General features: G+C 36.9%; 1 protein-coding gene across 13 annotated transcripts in view; it reads right to left on the bottom strand.

The window, feature by feature from the left end:
• The window catches only part of LOC141389047 (uncharacterized), a 50,948-nt gene that overhangs the window by 17,492 nt on the left and 19,512 nt on the right, over positions 1-13,944 (bottom strand). The window contains exons 1-2 of one of the 13 annotated variants that reach the window (XM_073960068.1): positions 7,275-7,516; positions 6,856-7,083 (exon numbers count right to left, since the gene is read on the bottom strand). The exons of 10 other annotated variants lie outside the window; for them this stretch is intronic. The gene's annotated coding sequence lies outside the window, so the exon portion shown is untranslated. Of the gene's footprint in view, positions 1-6,855; positions 7,084-7,274; positions 8,057-13,944 lie in introns of those variants that run through there. 2 more of the 13 variants (XM_073960065.1, XM_073960066.1) reach the window with 2 other exon arrangements.

Consider the following 13,944-nt stretch of genomic DNA (forward strand, 5'->3'; position numbering starts at 1 on the left):
TTATCATTGAATTTTCTTTACGCGCAAAATTCTTGTCTAATTCCTTCTCCTTTTTTCGCTAGTTTGCAACACACATACATATCCATTGTTATGTTTGCGTATGTTTGCTATTCTTTATTACGTATAAATGCCGGATGCAATTTTAGAGGTTTGAGGTTCAAGTGTGTATTTCATGGTGAACTTTTTTATACAGAAATACTTAAATCGCAGTAAATAGTAATGATATACATATGAATTTATGTACATACGTATTTACAAATGTAAATAATGTATAAAGTAAAAATTTTGCAAAATTGTTATTTGTGTTTATTAATCTTAAGTCGGTTGAAATATGATATAAGAACCACATTAGTAAATTCCACCAATGTTGACGACCCCGGTAAATGCTTTAAGTACAATAATCTACGAATCAGCACCTAGAATGTCCGGATTCTTTATAGAAAATTTGCTGTTTACGCAGTGACGGATGTACTCTGTCAAAGTGCAAAGTGTCATATTATCGTTTTACAGGAAGTACAGGGAAAAGAGAAAGGCGTCAGAACAATACCTACATGTGACACATTAAGCAGCCATATAGTTGTAGTAGTAAGGACGAAACTAAAATACGTAGTCCCCAATATCACCCCGGTGATGTAGTCTTTTATCCACCGACAATTTCAATAGATTCTTCAACATCAGTCTTATCTGCGCCCATTCCCCTACCAAAAACGAAGTCGAGCAGACGACCGCAGCTGTGGGTCTGTTGTTGGTCGGAGACATCCGACACGAATGAGGCTAAAAGGCTTCGCGGCATAGATGTGAATTGTACATACGATCGATTCGAGGAGCATCGGCTCGAATCACTATCTTGTAGCAGAAAAGCTAATAAAATACCTAAGCTAAAAACTACAAATAGATTAGACATCTAAAGAATAATTGTACACTCAACCTTCAAAATTGTTTAATGATAGCACTTAGTTATTACCAAACCCACGCAAACAGTCGCAATATCTGTACATGGACCCCATTGTGCTGCCACCGAAGAATATGGGATATTGGACTTCCATTCAATCAGTAGCGACACGTAGCACACGAATAAGGTATTGGAATAAAATAAGTCCGGAGAATTGTCTCTTTCGCAAGAATGAAGTGTGAACATTCTACAGAAGAGAGAAATGTCAAACGCATAACCTTGGTTCAGGTACATTCATTCCCATGTACAGACATGAAATATAATCTAATAACAGATAAAGAAAATTTGTAATATCAACTTTCCAACCAGTTGTTATTCTGACCTCGTATAGGAGTAACCCAGCTGAAGACTTCTAAGGCACCATGGTTTACTACCCAAATTGTTATAGGCCGTCAACAAAGAATGAGACAAAGTTGGATGTTAAAACTATATATAGACCTACATAAATCTGCTTCCCTCAATCTCAATCCGTTATGAATTTCCAAATATTATGCAATCCCAGAAGATGGAAGGAACTTGCCAAGTAAACTTCTATAAGAGCAAGTTGCTGATATCAATGAGAAAAGTTGTCTAATCTTGTTGAGAGCTGGTAAAACACTATATCCTGATCGAATGACATCATGCAAAGAGAGAAAAACGACGGCATCTAATCTTGGTGATTGCTTGCACGATCCTGCTCGAAAGAATAAATGTTTATTGAAAAAGATACGAACGTCTATTCAAGTTGAATGCTTGAAATAAATTCAATCCCGCTCGAATTAGAACATCTAATTGCTCGTGAGGCCCTTAATCTAGATAGAAGGACCAAATGGAGTATCAACGAGCAATAGGAAGCATAACCTAACTTCAAAATGCGTTGTTGTAAGCTTACAACTGTAGTCTCACAAAGCAGCATAGATGTGCCACCAGCTTTCCACTGAGGGCATTAAAATACCAACCCCATGTCAGTCCGGCTATTTACAAGGGAGCTGCTCGGGTGAAGGAGTACTTGGTAAGAAGAAGAACATGCACTTTAACGGCAAACACCTTGAGAGCTTCCAACATGTCAACATCAGTGAGATATAATGGATGTATGGTTCTGCCATAGGAGTTATGTTGCTGCTTGCTGCGACAGATTATCTCTCAGCGTGTCTTCAACTTTGTCGTCAGATCCATCGACTTCGTCCTCGGAATACGAGAACGCCCGCAGTCTTCCCAAGAACAACAAACGCAGCATCTAAGGATCGTACAAGAAGCGGAGGAGGGGACTTGTCATCCTTATAACCCAGTCTGTCCAATACCGACCTGTCTCGCTAGAGATTGTCTCTAGTGCAGCCATGCACGCGTCTTTAAGAAAAAGTTAACTACAACTCTCTTTCCCATACAAAAACTCAAAATAGCATTCTCTTCTTGTGCACCATTGCTCTAGTGACACGTACATGGAATGAGTGAGTCACCCATACATGGAATGAGGTAGCAGTAAAGTGTAAGACTGCTGAGGTAGGGTTATTTAATGTTTACATACCATCGATGAATAGTTGTGTCCTGCGTTATATTCCTTAAATTAATAAGCTTTGACATTCAGCCCTTGGCAATGACCATAGGGGTAAAGCGATGGCCGAGCAAATTTACAGCTCCACATTTTTCACAGTGAATGAACGGGTTCCTACGATGATAAGAGGTGATTTCCACAGTTCACCAGACATCACCATTGTTGTCATTTCTCGTGGCTGATCATCGTCTCCGTTAAAAACGTATTTGCAAGGGTTCAAAGAATTTACCAATCACCGCTTCAGAGATCTCTACATTCTCTCAGATCCCTGGGGTAGCTGAGATAATTTTCCGGGACATCACAGCTGCAGCCGCTCGCCACATAACTGCATAATTCGAATACCCGAAATCAGACCCAGCTTTGACATTCAGCCCTTGGCAATGGCCATAGGGGTAAAGCGATGGCCGAGCAAATTTACTGCTCCACATTTTTCACGGTGAACGAACGCACTCCTACGAGGATAAGAGGAGATTTCCACAGTTCACCAGACATCACCATTGTTGTACCCGAAATCAGACCAAACTTCCCAGCAGATGCTACGGGACTAGAACATGAGCAAATGATGATCTTCGTCGTACGAACCCTGAATACCCAATAGTTAGCACACACTCTGGAAGTCTACAACTTTTTCAGATGTAATTCGAATTATTCTACTGGTAATTCGAATTATTTCTTTTGTAATTCGAATTATTACTTATGTTGATCGAATTATTCCATTTGTTATTCGAATTATTCCATTTGTTTTTCGAATTATTCCATATGAAATTCGAATTATTACATTTGTAATTCGAATTATTGCAGTTGTAATTCGAATCATTTTTTTTTTTTTGAAATTCGAATTATTCTAATTGTAATTCGAATCATTTTATTTGTAATTTCAAATAAAATAATTCGAATTGCAAATGGAATAATTCGAATTACAAATGAAATAATTCGAATTACAAATGGAATAATTCGAATTACAGATGGAATAATTCGAATTACAAATGAAATGTTACGAATTACAAGTAAAATGTTTCGAAATACATCTGAACAAGTAAAAAAGTATCAGTCGGCTTTGCCGACAGAGATATGGGCTTATGAACCGACAAAAATATGGATTGGATTAACGCTCAAAAATTTGCGGGGGATATCTATAGATAGGGCTTTTGTAAAATGCTTCCCTAAGAAAAACATAATATCGCTGTAAAGAGGGCCACTATGAAAACCTCCGGTAAAAATTTCCAATGGATCCTCGAACAGACCATAAACCACACAAAATATTGAACATTTGAACATAAATTAAGTTTGGACCAAATCGGTTGCTACGTTTATGAGATATCGCGCATACCATTTTAGCGAATATTTTCGAACTTTTGTAGGGAAGGTACCGGAAGGAGTGAACCTGTAAGTACCACCTTCGAATTTCATTAAATATTCAAAGAAATATTACGATATCCAAAGTGCGGACGAACGCAGCATTCGGTTCGAGCTCTCCAGCCACTACATATGGTGCCATAGGGGTTTTTACACCTTTCGGGCTGTTTTCTCACGAAGTATGGACTTGCCCCTGAAAAAACTTTTACAGTCGTATTTGAGGCAGCGAGTGCAAGTTGTTTCAACAAAAACCAAAGTGATTCGAGAGCAGGTATTAAAGTGAACGTTTTCGAAATTTTGTGTGGGAGGTACCCGAAGGAGTTGACAAATACAGTCCATATTCGAACCTGATCTATATCTGGTAGATATATTAGGATGTGTATAGTATGGACCAAATCGGTCACTCCATTCAATAGTTATCGTGCGCACAATTTTTCCGAACATTTTTGAACTTTTATGGGGGAGGAGAGACCGATATGCCATATCTTCGAACTTAAACTAAGTTTGCACAAAATATAACGAAGGCCATATTTTGGATAGAATCGGCAGATCCGTTCGAGAGTTATCTTGCGCTGCAACCACTACACACGTTGTCAAAGGAGTTTTTTTTGCTATTTTCTCAGGAAGTATGGACTTGCCCTTGATGAAACTTGTAACGTCCTATGGGGGGCAGTGAATACAAGTTGTTTCAACAAAAATCAAAGCGATTCGAGAGCAGCTCGGTTACTCCCTTCAAGAGTTATCGTGCGCACAAATTTTCCGAACATTTTCAAACTTTTGTGCGGGAGGTACCGGAAGGAGTGGACCGATATAGCTCATCTTCGAACTAAGTTTGGTCAAAATATAACGAAAGCCAAATTTTGGACCGAATCGGTTGATCCATTCGAGAGTTATCGTGCGCTCCAACCAGCCAGACAGACAGACGGACATTGCTAAATCAACTTCAAATTCTTTGAAACGGATTTCGTCCAAACATTGGGGTCTAAAACCATTATTTCGATGAGGCACATTTTGCCTGTATAAACGTGTATATACCCTCGTTAGCATAAATGCTGAGGGTATAAAAAGGCAAATTTATGAATGAAAAGTATCAATAAAAGTTGATAACAATGCTAATATCGGTAGGATTTAGGGACAACTTTATGTTGGTTGTTAACTTACCGAAAATTATCGTTAATTACCGATGTTATAAGCAATTTATTTTTACCGGCTTTTGTCGGTACCTCGAAAAATAAGTTACAGAATTCCAGCATTGGACCTATACCGACAGATTTCAGGTGGAAAGTTTTATATCCCTAAGAAAGACTTACAGTCAGTTTCTGTATGCCAAAAGAAAAATGTGTGCGAATGAAACACGCCCGAACTTTAGTTTTCGAAGTTATTTTACCTTTGCTTTTGCTTCAAAACAAAAAACAAATTTGAAAAACACACAAGAGATTAGACGTGTTTCTTTCGCACACATTCTTCTTTCGACATACAGAAACAGGCTGTTAATATTTCAGCCATTTCGGAGAGATATTGAGGCAACAACCTTCAAAATACCGGCAATCGGGAGGTACTGTTCTATGGGGGATATATGAAGACGTGGACTTATACCGACAAATTTCAGTTGGAAAGTTTGTACCCCCAGCGAAGGCTAAATATCAAATTTCAGGTATTTTGCTGTTATAATGAGGCCACAACCATCAAAATACCGAAAATCGGAAGGTACCGTTCTATGGGGACTATACGAAGACGTAGATCTATACCGACAAATTTCAGGTGGAAAGTTTTATGCCCCCAACGAAGACTAAATACCAAATTTCAGTCATTTCGGTGGGATATTGAGGCCACAACCTTCAAACTACCGAAAATCGGGAGGTACCGTTTTATGGGGGCTGTATGAAGTCGTGGATACTTGCGGAAAAAAATAAGGTGGAAAGTTGTATACCCCCAACGAAGACTAAATACAAAATTTCAGTCATTTCGGTGGGATATTGAGGCCACAACCTTCAAACTACCGAAAATCGGGAGGTACTGTTCTATGGGGGCCTATATGAAGACGTGGACCTATACCTAGAAATTTCAGGTGGAAAGTTTTATACCCCCAACGAAGACTTAATACCAAATTTCAGTCATTTCGGTGGGATATTGAGGACACAACCATCAAAATACCGAAAATCGGGAAGTACTGTTCTATGGGGGCCTATATGAAGACGTGGACATATACCTAGAAATTTCAGGTGAAAAGTTTTATACCTCCAAGGAAGACTAAATACCAAATTTCAGCCATTTCGGTGGGATACTTAGGCCACAAATCCTTGAATATGGTTTTGCGTATGCTCATTTTATGCAAATATGTCAAAATATGCGAACATTTCTGTGCCTAATTCGTTTTATTTTGCCATAAATTGAGTTTCTGTCTAATCAGATTTTCTCTACGACATGCATTTGTATAGAATTCCGGTGTGTAGTGATAGGTTAAATATCTACTGTCCATCACCTGGACGGCTGGGCACAAGAATGAATGAATATGTCCGCTATTAGAATGACATATGAAAATGCATGGTGTACGCAAAGAGAATGAATGTGATGGATAAACAAATGACTGATAATATAAAAATTCGTGGTATTTCTAATTGGAAAGATGGCGTAGTGGATCGAAGTGGTTGATATCAATTATTAGTTCGGCTAAAGGGACAATTTCGTACTTCGCTAGAAATTCTATACTGTTTCATTTTTTTATATTTATAAGATGTTTTAATACTCTTTAGGAATCTTAACTATAACGCATTGATAAATATTTAATTATTATTTAAATATATGTCATGCAATTTCCAGTTATATACACTTTTAATTGGATAAGCATTTTAATGGTGATTTCGTAAGCGTTTTTTAAATTTATTTTTGTTTTAGCTTTTGATAGAACTTATATGGAAGAAATCAAAGTAAACACAAATATGTATAAGTTCATATGTATATGTATGTACATATGTATACATACAATTATATTACATATAGATATATTATTTCTCACTATTGCACAATATGCTTCAAATAATCCATTTCCAAGTTGATTGGTTTAAATATAGACTCCTTAAATGGCACCACACAGTAATACAATTTCTTTGTTCGTTTTATTTGCACTTGAAAAAAATGCCGGTGTAATTTTTAATTTCTTAGAATTTTTGCTTTTTGTATATCCGGTGTGACGAACATTGTCCTTTATTGGTGTCCTTTAGAAACAACCAAACGATTGCTATTTCTTTAGTTCGACATTTAATCGATTTTTCGCGTTATAATGAAATGATTTCGTTACAGACACACGCCGGCAAACAGCCAGCCAGCCTACAAATATACACATTCAATCAAACACACAGACACCCACGCACTATATCTTAAGGTTATGATATAATCATTAAAAAATTCTTAAGAAATTCTGGGGAAAAACTTTACTTCGCGGAAATCAAATGAAACTCTGGGCCTCCGGCATTCGCCTTCACCAACAACCAGAGAGGTGGTTATCTTCACACTTAAACTGTTTAAAAACTCCCAGGAAACCGCAAACGCACACACACACACACCGAAAGAATTGACAAGGCTTTTTATAAGCCAAGTCAATTCAAACTAATCCACCAGTCAGTTAAGCCAGCCAGCCAAACAGCTAACAAACTATATAATTTTAATAAAAAAATATTCTTTTTTATTTTAACACTTGATATGCACCGCCGCAAAGTATGCTATGAATTTTTTCCAAGCACCTTTTGTTTGTGTATGTATTGCGAAACTGATTTTGCCACTCAAACACCGAACTCAGACAAAGTCGTCTGTCTGCTGCCTCCGTCGTCGTCGTTAGTCAGACGAGAGTTTTTTTGTTCTGGTGTTGTTGCTTGTTCTTTTTTCTGGTTGTTTTTTGTTTGTCTTTCCTTCCTTGTTCTAAGTGTTCGTCGGTATAATGTTGTTTTTGTAACATTCGAACGAATTATTAAAAGAAATCAGCGAATAAAAACGAATAGATTGAAATTTAAAGTTTGATATAAAATTATGCATGATTATCATCACAATCACATTTGTAATAACGAAACGAAAATGATGAATACGAATCGAAGAACTGTTAATGAAAACTGAATGGCTGGCGGTAACTGTTCCTGTTGTGTACGACGCATCATTTTACTTTCAATTATTGTTTGTTGTCCGAGTCCCCAAAATGTCCTTAACGCAGACGCTTTCAAACTCTCACAATGCTGCATCACAAACACACACATAAATGAAAGGTTGGGAAAACTTTACTCAGGGCCATATAGGGATGTCGTGTTGTGAAGACTTAGTAATATATTGGGCATTATAATTGCTATGTAATTTCATCTGCAGTTGGAGGAAAACAAATCATAAATAAGGCATATGTACAGTGACTGTCACTTAAAATGATGCAACATGAAATTAAAAATATAATAGTTGATAACTTGGAAACGAGTTGAGATTTTTTAACAATTAAAAAACAATTTTGTAGGCTGAAAAGTTGTCTTTAAGATGGCATACAAAAATATTCCGTTTTATATTATTTTCAATGTTCAATTAAAAAATGTCCATTTTTTGTTTTCCGGTAAAATTTAAGTATAACGGTTCTGTAAACGGAATATTTTTGTATGTCATGTCAAAGACAACTTTTCAGCCCACAAAATTGTTTTTTTTTAATTGTTAAAAAATCTCAACTCGTTTCCAAGTTATCAGCGTTTAAATTTTTTATTTGAGATTGCGTTATTTTGAGTGACAGTCTGTACTTGTGTGTCTCCAAAATACTCCATAAATTTTCTATAGGATTCAAATCTGGGATTGGGGAGGTGTTTGAATCACTTTTATATAGTTATATAACATCCATTCTCGAACAATGTATGATTTGTGCTTGGGGTCATATCTTGATACAATTGGAATGTTGTCCCCAATCCCATTTTTTCAGCGCTACATTTCAAATTATCCTTCAGAATGTTTAAATAACACATCTTATCGATAAAAACAAGATGCCCTACACTGGGTACGATGGTAAATCCCCTTACGGCATACCAGTGGGAACAACATATGGAGAGAATTACAAATGAAACAAATAAAAACGATGTTCGCCCAGGCCGAACTTTTTGTACCCACCACCATAATTTGTATTGAATCCATTTCAGCTATTTTTGTTGTATTATATGGGTACAACCTTAAATATAAATTACCAAAAATCGAGAAGTACCGCTTTATGGGAACTATATCAAAACATTGATCTGCACCGAAAAATTTCTGGAGAAAAGTTTTGTAGCCCCAACGAGGGCTAAATACCAAATTTCAGTCATATCTGTGGAGTAATCAGGCTAAACCTTAACAAGTAAAAAATATAAAATAAAACAGATATACCCTCAGAAAACAAAATGTTGAACTTTTGTGCCAGAGAAGGTACCCTAAGGAGAAGACCGATCTGGACCATTTTTGAAGTTAAAGTACATTTGGAAAAAATGTTAGGAGATCCAATGTTTAGACCAAATCAGTTTCTCCGTCCAAGATAATCGTGCGTACTATTTTAGCGAAAAGTTTTGAACTTTTGTTGGGGAGGTATCGGAAGGAGTTTACTTAAACTAAGTTTGGAAAAAATGTTACGAACAACGTTGACTTGCACCTACAAATTTCTGGAGAAAAGTTTTGGAGCCCCAACGGAGATTAAATATAAAATTTCAGCCATTTCAATGGGAAAATGAGACAATAACCTTTAAAATATTGAAAATCGGAAGATGCCGTTCTATGGGGCTATATATAACCGATATACATAACTAACCAATACCAACATCAAACACAACAATACCACGGTTGGGGTCTGGGAACTCTTTCGAGGTTGCCTTCTTAGCATCTAGCCAGTTGCTGGTAGCTAGCCAACTAAAGACCTCTGTACATAAGAGGCATGGTATTCTTTTTTAATCATTTCTTGTAAAGGAATAAAGAACGGCCGAGCCAACTTCGAACTAGGTTGACCTTTTCCTTTTAGTCTTCTACCAGAAAGAACGTAAGCAAGGAAGTCAGCCGCTTATGTACCTTAAGTGCAGTCAGAAACTTTATCTGCAAAATACTAAAAAAAGTAATGACTATGCTCGTCCCGAAAGATGGACAACCTAACGAGACCAACAACAAAATCGTCCGATGTTCTGAAAGCCCTGTATTAAAAGGGAAAGTTCCTTATCGGTAATATCAGATAAGGATAAGCCAAAATCTCTCAAAACGACGATCGTCCATCTCACTCCAAGCGAGAACGTTTCCAGACAAAGGACATAAAGCCCGTAAAAAGGAAGAAACTAAGGCACAACATATCTGCTTCCACCACCACGGAATGGGGTAAAGTAGAAACTAAAGCTGTGTTCCTTTACTTACCTGAGGTTACCATTTTTACCATTTGTTACCATTTTAACCTGCAAAGCGTTCCTTAACCCCGAAAAGTGGCAAAACTGGAAGCAATTTTTAAGAGAGTGAGAGAGGAGAGAGAGCGAAAATGGCTTTCTCTTCTACCACAGGCTACCAGCAAAATTTCTGCAGGTAAAAAATGGCAGAACTGATTTTTCGACTTTTGTTTGACGATTATTTCACAATGAAGAAGAAAATGAACGAAAAACAGAAGAAAAAGTCGAACGCTGACAAAACTAAACTAAAAACTGTGAAATAAAAGACGAAAATTGATTTTTTATGTTTCTTTTTGACATTGCTGCCAGATCTACCATTTTTCCGTTCCTTTACTTTTCTGGTAAAAATGTTCATGAGAGAGCAATTTTGAGCAATATTGACACTTTTCTCTTTTACCACTCTTACCATTAAAAAAGTAAAGGAACAAAGCTTAAGTTGTCCGAATGAGTTAGTGAACATGTTTTTACATCATATTTACAGGACGAGTTCTCAATGGGATTTCTGGAGAAATACATACATACCTAAGCTAAGCGATGATTGGGACATCATTGGACATCAGCCTAAAGCTAAACCCGGTCCAAGAAACCCCAATGAGACCTCGTGTCAGAGTGTGGTTGTCCAGAATAGAATACCAAAAACGCTCGAAAGACTCTTTGACGTGCAATTTCGAGAAAAGATGGAGAACTCAAACAACATATCTTTTAGTCAACAAGTTTACCTTAAAAAACAACTGAAGCATAAACATAGGCTTCTGCGGCTTTATTATACTTCAGGCACTTTGTTGCTGTCTTTTTGTACCATTTAGAACTTTTCGTACACATAAGTACGAATTTCCAAAACTGACCCCATATCTCAATCCTATACTCCAACAGTAATTGTAATTGCAAATTTCTGGATTCCTGCGCAATCCGTTCACCTAAATCCAAGTTGTACTAAATTTAGTACCATTTAGTACTTTTCATATACATAAGTACGAATTTCCAAAACCATTTTCTTATATAAACACTAATTCCCAACCTTGATTCCCATACCAAATTTCAATATTCTACCTATATCCGTTCAAAATATGCAATTAGTACCAAATTTTGTATCTTTTAGTACTTTTCGTACTCTTATAGGTCGAATTTCCAAAAACCCTTTGGTACATCTTTCTAATTATCCATTAATGACCCTCATTCCAAATTTCAGAATTCTAGCTTTTCCCGTTTGCCGAATACAAAGGGCACCATATTTAGTACCTTTTACTACTTATCATACCCTTCTAGGTCGAATTTCCAAAAACCCAGCCTTATTTCGCACCTACACGCCAACAGCAACCAAAAGAAAAAATGTCAACTTTCTAGCTTCAGCGGTTCCGTCTGGGCGATGATAGCCAGTCACTCACTCACTTTTATATAATAAGATACCATCATTCCATAATCTGAGCACCGATAGCGGGTCTGTTACCAGATTATCTTGCTCGTCTCTACAGGAGCCTGATCCAGTACCAAAGCCATCAGTTTGATTTTTTAACTCTGGTCGAATATTCGGACTTCATTCTGGCTTCTTTACATTTTGATTTCGATTCACACCACCGCTATTCCATTTGTCTCTTTTTCTTCCAATACTTCTCTCATGCGCTAGCCGTTGCTACTGATTGCAGATTCAGACTATGGGTTCCTTGGTGGAGGCATCTGGTATCCAAGTATAGATTTTTCTGCTATACAATACTTTGCCACTGCGCTTATATTTAATAGTAACGAGGAGTGCTTTTATAAAGCAATTAGGGCAGTTGAGCGGAAAACTATGTGGCTATCTGTTGTGCTTGCAGCTTACCGATGTTCTGTCTTATGTCTGTTCGTATTTGCCACCTTTAATAGGGTACCTTAGTTGCAAGGAAGTAGTGTTCCATGTCAATTTTGGCTCCTCGGATCCAGCACGCTCGATGAATGTCTTTAATATATCACAACATGATCAATTAGGTTTCTTTTTTAATCTGGTGCCCTTATGAATGTCGAAATGCTTCAATTTTGTGCTGCTAACCTGTTTTTACCGTTGCGACTAAATATTAGGCACGAGCATGCACAAACACGGACCAAAATGTTTATGCACTTTCACGAACAAACACGGCATTTTTCGTACAAGGTACGACATACGTCCTCCACAAGTTGCGATGACTATAAGTTTCATTCCCTTGTTAGATGTTTCATTGTGAACACTGAATATCCCAACTTTTGGTTCAAAAATATTCTTCTTTCCAATTTTGGCATTTGAATCGTCATATGTTTTTTATAAGCGCTAGCTGATGTCCCAACTCATTATCGCCAAGTACGAAATTGCGTGTCGAACGTTGTACGACACCTCTTGTTAGGTCGCCGTTGAAAACTTTCACTGTGGTACACGTGACGTTGAATAAGTTTCCTGGAACCACCTCCAGCCAAGTGAAAATGAATCGAGAACATCATAAGAAGAAGTTTAGATACTGATTCTATCCTAAAAGCTATCATTGCGAATCCCAATGGATTAATCAAACATCGAATTATTATATAATAAGCGATGGCGGTTTAAGTTCTTACTTAAAGGAACAATAATCTCGTGTTACCAGAAGAAGGCAGACAGTCTCAAGTCGACAATGGGAGCTTTTTTCTACAAATTTGTTGACGCGGAAATACTTATTTATATTTCCATATAGTCAATTTATTTTTAATAACATGATCTACAAAATTTGCTTTCAGTACTAAAACAAAATGTGGCGTGAAATAGAAAAATTCTTTCTATTCGAATATTACTAAATACTTCGCAGAACTTTATCTTCGATCCTGAACACAAATTCATCGACATTTTTTTGAAGCATTAGTAGCATAGAACATGTGGTCAAGCCCACAAAATACGAATGCCAATCGGTTCATTCATATTCTATTTCTACATTTTAAAACTCGCAATGTCTATATAAAAAACCGGCATCTCTATCTCCAAAATTATACAATTTGAAATTACGTACGCAAAATGTCCAATTGTATTGAATCTATATTTATACTCGCATAGTTGTTGCTGTTGTGAGGATTATTAAAAAATTACCGTCATTTTTGGGGGTTGCGATGAGAGAGAGCCGCAAATATTTTTGGCGCTTCTACAGTAGTGAGTGACGACGCCATGAAACGAAATGGAAATGAAATCAATATTATGAGAATACGGCACACGATTGTACTATGTCAAACAATTTTGAATTGTGTTTCTTTTCGTTATGTCTTGAATCTCCTTATTTTGTTAGAAAATGCCGTTGTTTGACATTAAATGCGAAGAAGATTGCTTTTGTTGGAATATGCCGCCGGCAGTAAAGTCTACTTAGAGATTTGTTGTTAACCCTCAAGCCGGCAAGTCTGCTTTAGACGGGTCCCAGTAAATACGTTACTATGCAAACATTCCTTCGAGACATTTTGCAACACAGTGACATCCGGCCAATACGTTTCCATCAGAAAATATATTCACTTTGATGACACCACAAAACAAAGAAATGTCAGAAAGTGGGATATGATGATCTTTCCAAAATTCCTCCAATTATTGAGAGTGCTAATAAACAACTTGAAATTGTGCCAAAAAAATCGGGTATTGACAAACAAATGTGTTCTACAAAAATGTTGACGAAATTTCGGCAATATATGCCCTTTGTGGCTACGATGGATTTTCCAATTATACAAAGAATCTGGCGATAATGATGTTATTG

The sequence above is a fragment of the Musca autumnalis genome, unplaced genomic scaffold, assembly GCF_047663935.1.
Source record: "Musca autumnalis isolate F117 unplaced genomic scaffold, ASM4766393v1 scaffold_1, whole genome shotgun sequence".
NCBI lineage: Eukaryota > Metazoa > Arthropoda > Insecta > Diptera > Muscidae > Musca > Musca autumnalis.